The sequence below is a fragment of the Diadema antillarum genome, unplaced genomic scaffold (assembly GCF_040938485.1).
Source record: "Diadema antillarum isolate AM-2024a unplaced genomic scaffold, OU_Dant_1.0 seq00002436_RagTag, whole genome shotgun sequence".
In the NCBI taxonomy this organism is placed as follows: domain Eukaryota; kingdom Metazoa; phylum Echinodermata; class Echinoidea; order Diadematoida; family Diadematidae; genus Diadema; species Diadema antillarum.
In genome coordinates, this window is record NW_027273043.1 from 26,728 (window position 1) to 44,044 (window position 17,317).

The 17,317-nt window shown below is 35.9% G+C and overlaps 1 long non-coding RNA gene across 2 annotated transcripts; it reads right to left on the reverse strand.

Moving 5' to 3' along the window:
* Nucleotides 1-270: 270 nt before the first annotated feature.
* LOC139714795 (uncharacterized) lies at nucleotides 271-16,464 on the reverse strand. Of its 2 annotated transcripts, XR_011709757.1 has the most exons (6): nucleotides 16,192-16,464; nucleotides 14,843-14,887; nucleotides 12,743-12,853; nucleotides 11,941-12,074; nucleotides 1,031-10,900; nucleotides 271-299 (listed from the first exon to the last, which is right to left on the reverse strand). It is a non-coding gene; the product is annotated as an uncharacterized lncRNA (long non-coding RNA). The 2 variants fall into 2 exon arrangements; XR_011709756.1 differs by lacking the exon at nucleotides 271-299 and having other exon boundaries at nucleotides 817-10,900; nucleotides 16,192-16,422.
* Between the last annotated feature and the right edge of the window lie 853 nt (nucleotides 16,465-17,317).

Sequence of the window (17,317 nt, forward strand, 5' to 3'; positions counted from 1 at the left end):
CCCTTTGCTTTTGCATTTATCATGCATACTGTTCACTGTGCTTAGAATTATTGTAGATGGAAGAGAGTGGAAGTCCTGAGAAACTATTACGTTGCTCATCTGTTATCATCTGATATGAAGTGCTTGCATGTCAACCAAGTTTGATCCAAGATTGACAGCTGTCCACACAGTTGAAATAGATGCGATCCACACCTGGTCCAATTGACTGGTTTTGAGCCTTTAACCAGTAGAGTTCTACTCCCTGTGCTACACCAACGTTGCAAAGCAAAGCTGGTGTGTTCTCTCTGTTGGTCAAGACCCTGCTTTAAAATACATAAACAACATACTGTTACAAATGAAGTACACTGCTTATCTTTTAACATCGATAAAATGAAAGAACTGAAATATGTGTTGTTAGAATGGGAGAACATAAATATCATTATCACAAATGTTACGAAGAAAGTTACATTATGTTTTACATATTTTAGACAGATACAACCAATTTCTTGTAGTCATAACTTGCGAACACAACTGTACTGAAACATTCACAACTTCACATAACATCACATCACCTTTTATGTTAACCTTTCTTTTCATGAATACATACACCTATTTCTCTTACAGGAGTACAGCATATACATCATAGTTCTCTGGATGTATATCATGTTTAGCTACGATGTAAATTGGACAGAACAAAACTACACTTGTACAGTCACATTTATAAGAATAAGGAATATGTGAATAACATTTCATAAATGTAATATGGAATTAACAAACTGTTTCAGATCACAGACTTTAGATGATAGAACATATATTACAAACATTTCAGGGGAAAAAAAAATAATTCTGAAGAAACACCTGTGTATGCATAATTCTACAGGTTATGCTAATACAGCTTAAAAACACACCTGGAGAGATTATTGTGAGAATTTAATTTGAACACTGAGTATGATTGAGCCTGATTTTGTCAAAAAGTTGTGTGAAAAGTTAAATGCATACAAATCTGACAAAAAGTAGGGGGAAAAAAAAGCAAAAAAGAAATAAAACTCACCGGTGGAAACACTTGGGTACAAGGCTGGACATGATTGCGGCACAAGCACAGACCAGTTCATCATTCACCAGGCAAATGTAAAGACATAAAGATGTTAGCCATAAACACCTAGATGAAATACACCTAATTGATGCTTTTTTCATTTTGGCCAGTGCTTTATTCTCACTACCATGGGTGCTAAAGAGAAACAATGACATCAATCAATGAAAGCAAATGTTTGAGAAACAGGGGTTTGAAAACTCAAAACATTTTTCATAAATTTGCATGAAATCAATCAAAACTTGTGCTATGTAGCTCATAATGTTTACGTAATAAATACAATTCTTGCACCACATACATGATCACTCATGGATTTCACTCTATCTTCTCTGGTGAAATATTCATTTCTATCAATTACAACATATGCCTATTGATCAGGTTTTGCACATATAAATGCAACTCCTACTTTTTCCATTTATTTCAAAGCACTTTCATCAGCATTTACAATTTGATTTTCCTCAGCTCTAAACGCTCATCAAATAGTAACACAAACTTATCATTATCAGCATTTAATTCTCTGAAAAAAAATATTTTTCAAAATGATTATTATGCCAAAATCTACCTTTCTGCACTGTCATTTTCTGGGCTATGTTTTATTTCTGTTGTGCCTGTTCTATTTTTATTCTTTGTCTATTCTATTTCAATTCCATTTTCTGTCTTTTGTTTTATTTCTGTTCCATACTGAACTTGTATCTTCCTTTTATAGTTACATTTCCAACAATGATATTTAGAGAAGAGCAACTACCAGCTCAGCTACTGCTTTGTGAAAAGGGTTGATAATTCTCACCTAGATTCAGCATTACCACTTCATAAATTTTTAATATCACCACTATTGCTGACATACATGTAACATTATAATTACAGTCCTTTAAATCATTTTTGCAATTACACAATTTATGTGTTTTTCCTTCTTCTTGACATGCAAGCCCACATTTCTTTCAACAAGCAATCAAAGATCATTGTTTCTGTTGCATGCTCTTGTCGTTGTCTATTTATTTTTTCTTTATAATGTCAATGTGTTATGTAGTACTTTTATTGTTGCCCAAGTTTTGTTTCCTGTGCACAATCAAGGTCGCTTCAGTGGATCTCTCCACCCTTTGCACACTTTGCTCATGGCACACTGTTTTCCTCACTTCAATCACTTCAGTATTCATTACAATTTAATATTATCATAAGGTTTCACTACTGTTGAACATTCTGTTCATTTCATTCATCATATTTCATCTATTCTCCATAACATCATAAAAATATGTATGATGAAAGATGAAAATATATTTCATTTGATTTCAGCATTGTGAAAAAAACCTTGAATAAACATCTAATGTTATTAGTAAAAACAAGTTCAGTGAAACAGTATTCAAATAGCTTCATGGTAACTGTAGTAAAGGCGAATAACTTCAATGGTGAGATCATTAATACCTATACTACATACATGACCGATAAATGTGCCACCTTCTGTTGTAGCATCAACTTCATGTTGTTGATATTCATAAGAACACATCAAATTATGCCAAGCAAATCACTTGAACCTTGTCTGAGAATTTCATTAAATTCACCAATAACTATGCTTTTTGTGCTTATTTGGTGCAATTCAACAACTAATTTCCATAATTTCTCACATTATTTTTGGGTCATATTTAGGAAGTCTATAATCACTGAATTGTCACTTTCTGTCTCATAATGTCGCTGTTTTCTGTAGTACTAGTAGTCATACTTTTGTTGAAGTCTTGTTTCATATTCACAAGCATAATCTTCCCAGTGGAACCCTCCATACTTCACATGTTTTACTCATTGCAATTTTTTTTTTTAACTTCAAACACCTCAGTATTGATCATAAGTATCACTTCTACTCATTTGTTTTTGAATTGCTGTATGCTCTGTCCTATTCACACTTTTTTATTTTCCTCATTCTGTATTACAAAAGGAAATATGATGACAAAAGAAAATAAATATCAATTGATTTGAATATATGTGCCACATTACTTTGCGTAAACTCAAGACATCACTCATCAGAACTGTATTCTGATAGCCTCATGGTAACTGTAGTAAAGTGGAATAACTTCAACATGAAGTGAGTCTATACCTGTGCTATATACATGATCAATCAATGTATTACCTTCTGTTGTAGCATCAAGTACATGTTGTTGATATCCGTAAGAATACATCAATTTATGCACACATGAATCACTTGAACCTTGTCTGAGATTTTCATTGAAGTCACCAATAACTATGCGTTTCGTACTTCTCTGCTGCAATTCTACGAGTAGTCTCTTCAGTTTCTCACAAAATTGTTTCTTATCATATCTGGGAGGTCTATATATCACAGAAATGAGACATGAAGGACAAGTTACTGCAAATGTAATATATTCTAGATTATTGACATGTAAATCCAGCCTACTAATAGATTTGATTTTACTGTACACTGCAACTCCACCATGTGCTTGATTTTTCAGTGCCGAAAATAAGGGACTTTCATCTGAATAAGATTTTGACCGAGGTTGATTGTACATTTTAAAATGATCTAAATTCACATCAAAAATGTCATCATTAAGCCAAGTTTCAGTTAAACAAATAATATCAGAATTTCTACATAGGAGGTTTGATTGGATATCTTTGAAATGTGCTTTAAGACCTTGAATGTTATGTAGCATTATATTCAGAGTCGCAACAGAAACATCATTATCAAAGCTCTTTTCATCAACAAATGTTGGCATGTTTTCTAAACTTTCTTTAACAGTTGGATTGCAATATATAACTTTGGGATCAAAATCTTCAATAGTTAGTCCACGTATTGATGTGACACGGCTCAGAGCAACATATGCTTGTCCGGGCAAAAATATATTTTTCAGAGAAACAACAGCTTTTTCCATTGTCATGCCCTGTACTTTATGTATTGTGCATGCATATGCTAATTTCAAGGGAAATTGTTTCCTCGTATATTTTTTCCCAATTGATTCCTGTTGCATTTCTATTGACTGTGTTCCTACTTTTTCATTGTCAAATTTCACAAGCACACTTGAGGGTCTGGCATTTTCATTTACTCTTACTAAGTCAGTTACAGTGCCAATGCAGCCATTTGATAAACCTTTGGTCACATTCACATTTTTGATCAGCATCACTCTAGAATTTTCAGCAACCCAAAGATATGCTGGCAAAGAAGCTTTAGTACATCTCCGTGGCTTGTCACATGCTTTGTTTTTACCCTTATCGCCAAGTTCAAAATCTTCTGCATCAAGACAGATGATATTTGTGCATTTCTTGTGAAGCATTATTTTATTCCAGTCATTTACTTGTTTGTTTGAAGAATATATATGCAGTGCATCCTCACATTGCTCTCCAGTTTGGCATGATTGAAGAACTGCAAAATCATCACTTGATAATTCATCTTTCTTTTCTTTTACCCTTAATTTGTTCAAAAGAACAGCAAAGTCTGCATCATCCTTTTGTCTCATTATTTCATCCAAGTTAATCATAGAGAAGTTGTCTGTCCATAAAGAACTTTGCAATGTATCTTTATACAAAGGAGTACCTTTTACTGGGGGTAACTGATAAAAATCTCCAACTGCAATAACTGAAACCTTTCCAAATGGAGCATCATCACGCGTCTGCTTTATTTGCCTTAAACGTCCATGTACATACCACAGTAGCTTCTGATCAACCATGGATATTTCATCAATTATTAGTATCTGTAATTGGCCCAGCTGAGTACGTAAATGACTTATCTTTTCTTCTCCAAGGGGTTGATAAGGTAATGAAGCAGAAATGGGTATGGACAGTGCATTATGAATAGTACTACCATCAATATTGTAGGCTGCAATTCCAGTTGGAGCTACTTTCATAATTGAAAGATCATCTGGATTATGCATCATTTTACCTAGAATTCTTGTCCCTTCATTACATATGCATTTCACCAGATGACTTTTTCCTGTTCCAGCACCACCTGTCACAAATATCTGAAACGGTGTGGCTTCTTTTCCATTAACTCTGTCAAGACACCATTGTCGTATTTTGTAGAACACTTTTTGCTGCTTGCTGTTTAAAGTTCTTAATAAGACATTACTGTCTTCTCTCGAAATGCTACATGATCGAAATTCTATGCCATATGACTCTTTCTCCTGAGATTTAGATTCAAGATCTGGGATTCTAAACTCATTGTCAGCATCTTCAACTTCTACATGGATTTTAGCTGTTTCATGTCTTTCAACTTCTGTTTCTGGACAGAGTAATCCCCATGCATCTTCTTGTGCACCAAATTTCTCAAGATATTCTTGTGCCTGATCAATTGTATCAGCGTTTTTTTCATACTGCCTGAGATTTTCATTGGCAATACTTTTGACACTTTCCAAATTCTTATTAAACATTCGAACAGATCCATTTTGATAAAATTCCTCATATGTCAAAAATTGGTCAGGTTTTAACTGTTTATCAGTACGATATGGCAAAAATAGTTGCAATATACTCTGATAATATTTTTCTGGGGTTACAGTCGGTGAAAAACGAGGGTATCTCACTACAGCATCATTGGTTCTTGTTCTTTTTTGTATATAGCCCAGCTGATCTCTCAATTTAAACACACTCTGTTTCTGTTTCTTACCCTTTATATCAGATTCACTGAGTAGTCTATACTTTGAACAAAATGTGGCTAAACACATATTTTCAAATTCAAAACCATCAGGTCGGGCTTTATATTTATCAATTCTGCTTGGCATCCATGGGCTCCTATCATCATCGTCTCGTCTGCTTTGAATAACACTCAGTGGTAGACTCATTCTCACAGGGTTTGGTCCAACAGGTATAAACTCTACTTTTCTTGAGCACTCTTTCAATCTCAGGCCACAAACACGATACACACTTTCTTGTGCTGAAACTTCACGGTTTTGCATATACACATGTCCTATTTCTTTCATACTCTTTCGAGCATCTTCATTGCCCTCTCTCATTTCACTTTCAGCATTTTTCAAGAGCAAACTCATTTCTCTTTCTGCTTTTGACATGTATGACACAACATAAACAATGCAGGCATACTCATTTGTTATATACTGCAAATCCATATTGGCATTCCAAGCTCTGAGTAAGAATGAATTATATTGATTAACCCATATATCTTTTGGATCTCTTTTCATGACTACATCTTCTTTTGTAGCTACAGCATTATAGGCATCTTCAAATTCCTTTTGAGACATCCCAAGAGCTTCAAAGAGCTGCCTAGCATTATCATATTTGCCTTCCACACATGATGAATTCTTTACTGCAGACAGAACATCTTGAGCCTCATCTGTAACTTCTGGATTATCATCAGGCTTCACAACAAATGTTTTCTCAGAAGGTGGTCTTGGAAAATTAAATCTACAGGAGGTTCCCTTTTTCTTGCATGATTTTGAATGTTTCTTTGAGTGAAGCTGAACATTCTTCACTATTTCATACAGTTCTTCATCTTCATCCTCACATGGAATGTTGCATGAAATATACTTATCAATAAAATCTATGACAGTTTCATCTTTCTCGACACCCAAATTAGGTGCATTTTCAACCCAGAATAAACAGTGTGTATGTGGAGATCCTCTCTGTTGAAATTCAATCCTGTAAAAATAGTCAATTATCTTGCCAATAGGTTCTGCCTCAGAAAGAATCACTCTGTTCAAAAATGCATGAAAGCGTTTATCAAACATACGAGCTACTGTCACTGGATTTGATTTTAATAAATTACACTTATCTGTCCAATCCAGATCACTTGCTTTTCTCCCATCACCTTGTTGATTTAGCAATGTGTTAATAACTTCAGGCCATCTCATTTCAGCTGATGAAAATGATGCAAACCATGTAGGCTTTCCAAGTTGTCTAACCATTGCTAATACATCTTTCTGTGTAGATTGCCAGTATGGAGGTGTTCCTCGTATTTGTTTCAGAAATTTATATCCTTTATTCGAATCCAGTATCTCATGAAGTTTTCTTGCATCCTTTAGATCTGAACATCGCATCAATGTGGAATTATCTATTTTCTCTGAGCTTTTTCTGACAGCTATAGAAACACTAGAAAGTATTTGTTGCAGTTCATAAATACACTGAGCATAGAAAATATATTCTGTATTTTTTGCAAATCTGTTGTCTACATGCATCAAACGATTATGCAAATAACGACCAAGTGTTACTTTAATGTACCTGGTATCATGAAATGTTGGCTGGCCTGTTGGAAACAGAGCAGGAAAACATTTTGCCTCATTACTCTCATCCATCAATAGTGACACAGGACTATTCTTTTCACAAGGAGCACAGCATATAATATCATCAAAAAACTGATCAAGCACTTCTTGTCTCATATCGACCTTCTGCAAACATGTGCCCAACTGAATGCCTTGTAATCGTCCATCTTGATCATCCTCTATATCATCATCATCATCATTAGTTTCACTTAAATCAAATAGTTTACCACAAGCTGTTTTACTATTTTTGTCTGATAAATCAGAGTCCCATTCGCTATCAATAGCAATATCAGAATACCACTTATTATTCTTTTTCAAATATTCCAATGCAGCTAGGACATTGTTTTTCTTGACAAACTGATATTCATAATGTCCTTTATATGACAGTTTCCTCTTTAGCTTTACGCGAATTAATTGATCATCAGTCTCCGGTCGAGGTAATATCTTTACAGTTTCATTTGTGCGTGAAGGTACACAAACTGTTGGGCCATGCACTCCATATTGTCCTCCTTTAGGCAAATTCAAAACTTTCATAAATGGAATGTTTAGTGCAATCAAATGTGTTTCCAACTGATTCAGATTTCCAAGTTCCGCAGGAATAGCACGTAATTCTAAATTATTTCTGCTAGCTTCAGCAGGCATATTACCAGCTAATAATTTCCTGTGGCAAGTGTAACAAACCCATAAAAAATTTCTTGATGACTTTACTATTTGACAGTCAATATCACAGTCATCGCTGCATGTATGTAAATACTCCTCCTTTAAGCACCTCAAATCGTTATATTTTGCTTTTGTACACTTCAATACTTGATTCTTGAATAATAATTTCAAACATACGCAACATACATATTCAGGGCCGTGTGAAACAATTTCCCTAAATTTTTTCAAAACATGGTCACAATTTCTCATATTCATTTTTTCTTGTTTTTTTCGTTTCATGTTTCTCATTGCAACCTGCTGTCTGTACAAAAAATTTGTCTTGTACTTAATGTTTGAAACTTTCCTCATAATTTTCTTACGCCTCTCTCTGAATAAAGCATTGTTTTGATATCTAGCTTTCCTCATTTTCTTAAGCCTTTCTCTATGTAGAACATTGCACCCATAGTTTACTTTCCTCATTGTCTTCAGCCTTTTTCTGAATGAAGCACTGTTTTGATATTTGGCTTTCATCTTTGTTCTCATCCTTTTCTTAATTTTTTCTCGAAATGAAGCATCATTTTGGTATCTAGCTTTCATCTTTGTCCTCATCATTTTCTTGATTTTTTCTCTTAATAAAGCATTGCGTTGATATCTAGCTCTCATCTTTCTGCTCATTGCTCTCTTGACATTTTCTCTGTAAGTAGGATCGAACAAGTACCTGTTTCTTTGTCTCTCCTTAATTTCTCTTCTCTTTTCGAACCGGTAAGGTTCATCTGTTTGATATTTTACTTTCTTTGCAGCTGCATTTTTTAGTTTGCGGAATAGAAAAGGCTGAACATCTGATAAACATTCTATTTCTAACTGTCTTTGCTCATTTTTTTTCTTTTCTCTCTGTGCTCTCATTCGATCTCTATTTTTTCGTCTGGTAATATTTGCATTACTTTTTTTTCTTTGTTTTTTCCTTTTTGTAGTTTGCCTTGTAGTTTCAACTTCTTCAGATTCTTCAGTATGCCTACTCATTTTAACAGCACGTTCAATGTCATCCTCTAAAACTTCATTGTTCAATACATTTATTTGACAATCACCGACTTGTTTCGTAACTTTTCTCTCAGTTGTGAGTCTTCTCTTTCTTGTCACAGGCGTTTCCATAGCGGTAATGTTTTGTGGTCTTGACAAGTTTTGGCATGAACTTAATGTTTGGATCCTTGGACATACAGACTCTACAACATCGTAATGATTGCCATTTGTGTGTTGCAAGTAAACACCTCTTTGTGATGTAACAATTCCAAACTGAAGTTTGCTTGCACCAAATAATTTCCATTTTGAACAGTTTTCTTCATATGTATAAATATCAGTATCTAGTAGATTTGATAAGGCCATTATTTCCAATTCTGTAGCCCATGTGCCATTGTTGAATACTCTTTCCTTTGCAATGTATTTTACAACATCTGTGTATCCTGATTTTAAAAGGCTTACATAATCTTGCTTGTTTTGTAAAATATGCATAACTGTTGCTTTTCGAACATCACGGTGTGAATCTTCCTTGCCACATGTGACATATGACATAGCTCTGTAAAAGCAATTTCCATCACCACTAATTTTATAGATAGTTAATGGTTGTGACAGGACAGTAATATTACCATTTTCCACCATATCTTTTGGCACATCATTACTGCTACATTTGTCATTAACCTTTATGCCTAATTTGCAACAAAACTTCTCTCTGTCAAATTTATTCACAGGTGTGTACATGAGATTAATCTTTTTAATTTCTCCCACTTGCTTCACCTCGGATGCATCAACATCGACTACTGTCTGTTGACATGTGTTTTGTAATGGAATTTGTGTCTCTTGCAAGTTTGACACCATTATTTGTTTGGACATCATTTTCTTCACTCTAACACTGCCTTTCTTCAATGTCAAGTTTTCGGTAGCCTTAGATGATTCATGATGACTTTCTTTTTTACTTTCCACATTTGCATCTGAATTCACATGAAACACACTTAATTTTTCATCCAAAGTACTAGACTGAACAGCAGTTACACTTTCAACTACATCAAAATGATTGCTTCCAGTGAACACAATATATATGCCTCTTTCAGTTGTTACCTTGTTATAGTACCCCGGTTTCCTTGCAGACAAAATTTGCCAATTTTTTGTACGATCATCATACACATATATATCACAATCTAGCATATGTGCCATTGAACTAATATCAGTGTGACCAGCCCATGTTCCTAAATCCATCAATTTCTCTTGAAGTACAAAGTCCCTGACATTCTGATATTTCACTGTGTTAATTAAATTTTTAAATAAATCACCCGTTTCCAGTAAATGTGCCACATTGGATTTCCTGAGCATGAAATGGTTTCCTTCACTGCCAATAACTACATGAGAAATACTTCTGTAAAAGCAGTTGCCATCACCCATAACTCTCTTGATATTTACAGGTTTCCTCATACACAAATTTTCATTTGTATCTTCCACTGGTTCACTGGCTGCGCCACAGTAATTGACATTTAATCTATTGCACAAACACTGCTTGTCTACATATGTAATTGGTGCAAATTTGAAGTTTCTATCTCTTCTTTGTGTTGTCTTTTCAAGTGAAACAAATTCAACTTCATTCTCACTTCCATAGTCATCACTGCTTACATTAACTCTGGTTTCCTTTATTGTTACATTTTGAGTCTCATCACTATAACTCAGATTTCTTTCAATATGATGACAATGTTGCGAATAGTCGCTGTTTTGATCATTTATATTCCCACACGCAGTATTTAGGGTCTTTGATCTCTTAGAGCCACTAGTTGTCAATACATTTTTCTTAGAATTGAATTCTACTGCCAGACCGGTTAATTCAAACTGAGTAGTACGTAAATCACATGCCATAGATTTTGCCAAATTCAAACAGTGTACCTGTATACCTTGCCATGATGAAATGCTAAGCAAGACACTGCATCCATCTTGTACCAAGTATCCATCATGACTTCTGGAATGAGAATCAAACACATAATAACCACTGTGATGCCTAATGATTGCAAATGTACTCTCAGCAAAATTCATAAGACATGCATCATATCGGCACAGTTCTTGTTCTAATGCTTGACTCAATGGCAAAGCACCAAAATTTGACAAATTGTTTTGATCTCCTTCCAACACTCCATATTTCGATTCACCATAGGTTATTTGAAATTTTTCATCCAGAATATGAAGTTCCTTCGGTAATTCATCTATCATTACAAGCTCTTCATTCAGTTGTGAATCCTTCTTTATGTAATAATACAACTCATTCCCAAGTGTCAGAATCTGATCAAGATCACGAGGTCTCATTTCGATTCCATTCTTTGTTTGAATGTAGAGAACTGCCACAATAGAATTACATGCACATTGTTTGCCAGCAGTATAACCAAATCGTTGATCACCTTGATTAAAATTTCCTTGTGCGATTGTTTTAGTCAGAGGATATGATTGCCTTCTATCATATTCTGAATCTGAAAGAGAAACAGGCTTACAGACACGTTCTTCAGTCTCTAAATCATTTGCAGCTGGTTCACCATCTAATATAAGTACAGACGATTCTTGAACATCATATGAATTATGGTGGTCAACACTATTTGCAGAACCAGCATTCATTACTATGCAATCAGATGGATTAATAGTTTTTTCACGTTCAGGCAGGAATATTGATTCATTACAAACTTGAACACACATGTTTTGCATACCTGAAACAGGTTTGTGACACGGAGAGTGAACATTTACATTTGTAGTAGAATTCACAGAGAACAATTCATTCACTGATATTTGACTGTCACCTTCAACATCTTTTGTTTCGCTGTAACATGGGTTTAGTTCATGCATATCGTGGATTCTGTCACACTTCACTTTGGACATATCATTCGAGCCTGTGTTGTCTCTATTTGTGGAATTACTGTCCTCACGGTCAGATATTTCATTCTTACACAACTTTTCATTCTTTGCTGCATGTTCTCCTTCAAAAATGTCATGTTTCACCTTTTCATTGTTACGCACCTGTGAGTCAGCATTTTTAACCACTGGCACACTTTGTTTGTTGCGGATCTTCGTGAAACGACCTTTCTTTCTTGGTTGCCGTGCATTTCCACCTCCATAGAGCCTGTTTACATTCCAAACTTCTTTTTCAATGTCTGTGGAAAGGACAGAGACACATGTAGCCTGATCACCACTCAGTACGAAACATCCATTAGTCATATTCGGAGTGCTTTTAGCCACATCAGCCCAACTTCTCTGTGTTTTTGCATAGATTTGCTCAGAGTATTTTGCCATAACATGAGGTGACTGAACACACTTTGAATATACATTCAATACAGATTCAGTATACACCTGCAGACTATCATTTCGTTCTGTGTCCAAGTTTCGATTCATATTTCGCTTCACGAGTTCACCATGTTCTTCTTGCCTTGTTTCTACTTTTGATTTTTTGCCTTTGCTGGTCTTGGCTCTTCTCTGTTTTTCAAGATAGTAGCCTTTCATTGCTTTGCCAATGTAGGTCACGCCAGGTTGGAGAATCACACCATTTACTGATCTCACTGTGCTCTTGTTATTGGTCTTGGTCTTAGGATTGTTAGTCATTGTTTGGGATGTTGTCAGTTTGGCCTTCTCAATCACTTTTGTCTTCCTTGATTTCACAGTTGTCCAACCATCATCAACTGCAGTTTCTAATGGTTCAAATTGCCTCCTAGTGAGATTTGAGATGAATGTCGGATCTGATTCATCTCTGTCACAATTTGCTCTTTCCTCCACACACACATTTGTCATTTCTAGAACACCACGTTTGTTCTTTCTTCTCACATACCTCTTTTTCAGTCTCATCTTCGTTGGTTTCTTTCTCTGGTTGCTCTTGCGTGATGTAAGTGAAACATCAACATGAAAATCTTCATCACCAAGGTCTTCGAGAAGTTCGTATCTATTGAAATGACAAGGAATGCCAATTTTGTCAAAGATGCGATGGGCAATATTATTGCTTCCACATGCTGAACATATCCAAATCAACCTTGCATCACACATTCTAGCCTCATGAGAAATAGTTCCTGTACACATCACATGAAACTGCTTGCCACAATCCTCACATGGTACTCTGCTTTCATTTTCATTGATCACACTGCAACATGCATCACATTCACTGACCTCTACATTTCTCATCAAGTCACAACTATGGAGGATATCTAGGATATCACCAATAACAATCTTGAATTCACTTGCTTCCATTGTCAAACTACAGGGCTTTCGAATCTTTGAAAGTATAATGGTACCTATTACTAAATAAATGTATATCAATCAACTGTCAATCAACACAGTTATATTCCTTGAATCACTATACTTTTATGAATCACACCTACTCCACTAGTACTGCGATTGGTAACAAAATTGTCGGATTGAATAGCTTTGAAAGTTGCACTAATACATGTGTACAGTACATGTACTATATTTCACTGCAATACAAATTCCAGCAGTAAGCTGCAACACCGATCCATATAATGTTTCTACCAACAGGTGGGGATATTTCTACAATGTTTGCTTGTTTCTAGCAACAGGTGGCACTCTTTGTCTGTTACGTGCTTCAATTCCTACTTTATAGAAAAGCTATGCCAATTTCCTTTTACGATATCTGCCAACAGAAATTTCAGCTTCAATTCTCTAACATTTGATTTGACTAAATTATGCCTTTATCTCGAGATTATGCTCTTTGTAAAAAAGGTTACAATTTTACCAATTATGCTTTTGCCTTAACTGCACAATAATCGGTCTCCCTTATATGTTTTTCTCTTAGGGTAGGGTCTTTCGCAACAAAAATTTCAATTTCACCAATTATTCTTTGTCTTCACTGACAATTAAAGAAACAGTAATGTTTCTGTTTTGAGATGACTCCTTTTGCAATAAAGGTATGTCTTTTACTAATTGTGCTTTTGTTTTCACAGCCCAATATTTATAAATAGCCCTTTAAGGTGCAATATTAACGTCTCTCCCTTCATTTACTATGACTAAAATGCTTTTATCTGAAGATGGCGCTCTTCAATTATTCTTTTATCCTATTAACAATTAACGAAAATTCAAGACTCAAGATACCAAAAAATATTTTTACATAAAATTTTTAGTATACTTCTCGCCTCACCTCATAAATTGTTTCTCACACTTTTAACAATTCCTTCAAAATTTCAACTCCTAGCTATTAGCTCTTGCCAACTGTAGTTGATTTATTTGCAGCAACTTTCAATGCAGAATATATCAAATATCAAATAATCCTTGAAGGTGCAAATTTTGTCTACCCCAATTAGTTTACAACACTATAATGCTTTCGTCTTATGACGGCACTCTTTAATAATCTTTCAGTGTAATCTGGACTCTTAAACACCTTTTCTCAAATTAACTGTTTCTATTTTCAAGTTTCCAGCAAACTTCTCGCCTTCTCTAGGACAATTCTCTTTCCAGTTTTTAACTATCCTTTTAAAGAATGCACTCTTTCATTCAAACACTCTTTAAAACTCTGTTATTCTGCTTAATTTTTACTCCTTTTTCGTCAACTCTCACTCTTCCTCTCTTTGATTTCACTCTTTTTCTCTTTGACTCTAACCCTTTCTGCCTCTGATTCTGAAACTTTCTCTCCTTCTGATACTGTCTTATTCTCATGCACTCAGAAGTTCTCTGTTCTCAGCTTTCTTCAAGTTCAAGTTAAGGTATTTCAGGTAAAGTTCAAGTTAAGGTATTTCAGGTAAAGTTCAGGTATTTCAGGTATATTTCAGATATTTCAGGGATGAGTTCGTGAATTCCAGGATGAATTTCCAGATGTAATCTCAGTGAATATTCACTGAATATTCAAGGATGAAGGTGAAATGGTATGAGATGAAATGTAGGATGAAGATGATTCAACAAATAACAAACACAAACACAAACGTACTTTCAACAAAGACCAACATAAATCTCCTTCCAAAGCAACCAGTACCTGCAGAAAGAAAAGAAAGGAAAAATACAAACGTTACAACAATACCTGTATAGGCTATACAGTGAACTCTCTACAATTATCACTGATACGACGAAGTTCACTATAACAAGGTAATTTTTTTGTGGTCCTAGATTGTAATTTCAATTTGTATTGTATTATTTTTGTAACCCTGATATAACAAGGTTTCATTATAACAAGCACATTTTTCTGGTCCTGAGGACCTTGTGTTAAGGACAGACCACTAATAATGTGAGGTACACACATTCTGAAAATACATACCGGTACTTGAGAGGAATATGAGGCACAACACCCAAATTTTTTATACAAATCTTTGTAAAATTATTTTACTGTTCCTGCAATCTAAACAATTCTTATAACAAAGGAAAACCATCTTTTAAACTTATAATCTTGCTTAAAAACACATTTTTCACTGTGCACACATCTGCACAGGGAAACCCTATTGTTATAACACGGTCAGCATAACTCAGTGAAATTAGGTCAAAGTCAAGCTTGTGATGTGTAATTGTGGGACTACATATTGGAAAATAAATGACTTCTCTTCAGTTACATTTCATGATTAAACAGGAATGATACTTCTGTATGACAAAACAAGGTCCAGGCTAAGTAACGTTATATTTCTTCCCCTGCATGCCCCCTATAAAAAAAGGTGAAATGAAAGGGTTGTTGTTGTTGGTGGTGCTTAAAGGCGCATCATTCAATATTGAATATTTACGGGACAGGAAAGGGGGACAGGGAATATTTACGGGACAGGAAAGGGGGACAGGAATCACCGCTATATAGCACTGTAAAATACGCCCTCTACTGGTCGTGGTGTTAGCTACGCATTAAAGTATGGCGCCCGCATCTCGCCCAGATTTGGCAGAAGCAAATCACCAGAGTAACGCTAAGCCCTCTTAGTCAACGTCAACTCTTAAAGTAGGTTCTTTGGAACTTAGCCTTCCTAGTAATTACATAGCAAATCATGATATGGCTCACACCTTGTCCATTCAGGAAACGCGGTCTAACGTTAAAAACTTCGCAACTTCCTTCCTGATACTCCTGACATTTAAACGTACGGTCTACGCACTACAACAGCTTCGTACACGTATAGGGCCTGAGCTGTGGTGATACGATGGGCATGTCCCCAGACACTACTGAACACATAAGAGTGATACTACTGATAGACCCTAACGTTTATTATAGTCACTAACACTAACAGCACCACGACTACACACATGAAATTTTGTTCTAAAAACCCAAACATCTGTGTTTAGGCATGCCTGCGTTTACAGACTAATACCCACCTGGTACTCGAACTCCAAACTAATCAAACCGTCAGTCTCACGCAAAGGTCTTCAGAAGTCGTATTTGTGAGCCTGTCGCTGCGCTGCCACGCCAATGCAGTAGGTTACGAATTGACAAACACGTACACCACCTCCGTATTGTATATGTGGGTAAGGTACTACGCATAAAGCATGGAGCTACTAACAGAGTAGAGCCATGGTATAAGCGTACGAGCACGCGTGCGCTTCTATACTCTTTGGTACGTACGTACACTCCACGCAGGCATGCACTGTGTGGATCACGGAGGGAGCACTGCGAGAGACGCGATACTACCATGGAAAGCCCGTCGCACACGCCCGAGAATTCGTGGGTGTTTCATAAAGCTGTTCGTAAAGTCACCAACAACTTTCGACCGACTGGTGATCAGTTCTTGTGCTGAATTATTGAAATTCTAATAACTATAGCAATCGAAAAGTGATCACCAGTCGCTCGTAAGTTGTTCGTAACTTGATATACGAACAGCTTTATGAAACAATTTACGCACAACTTTGTCTTCACATACTAGCAGGGGCGTCACCAGCTTTTTTTCAAGGGGGGTGCGTTTTGACACTAAATGTTTACGAGATTTTTTGGACAGACATTTGGAATATAGGAAGCTCTCAATCCCTAGACTTTTACTGTTTTTTGAGGGAAACCAAGCGGGGAAAGGGTTAGGGTATACCCCCTATAAATGGATTATGGAATGACGGTGTGAAACGACAAATTACTGGCAGCGATATCAGGAGAATGGCATGACGACTACATGCGAGCGAGGGGAGCGAGCGAGCTTGAAAATTTTGACATTTTACAGTCCAAAAACTGCCGTTTGTAGCCATATTTTTTTGCTTTGTAAATTAAGGGGGGCGCACCGGGCGCAACTGCTGGCAATTACTGGCAGCAACATCAGGTAAACTGCATAGTAATTAAATGCGAGCGAGCAAAGAGAGCGAGTTTGGAAATTTTGACATTTTACAGTCCCAAAACTGCCATTTGGAGCCATATTTTTTCGCTTTGGAAGTAAAGGAGGCGTGGGGGGGGGGGGGGCGCAACGGGTGCAACTGCCGGTATTTACTGGTAGCAACATCAGGAGAATTGCATAACAATTAA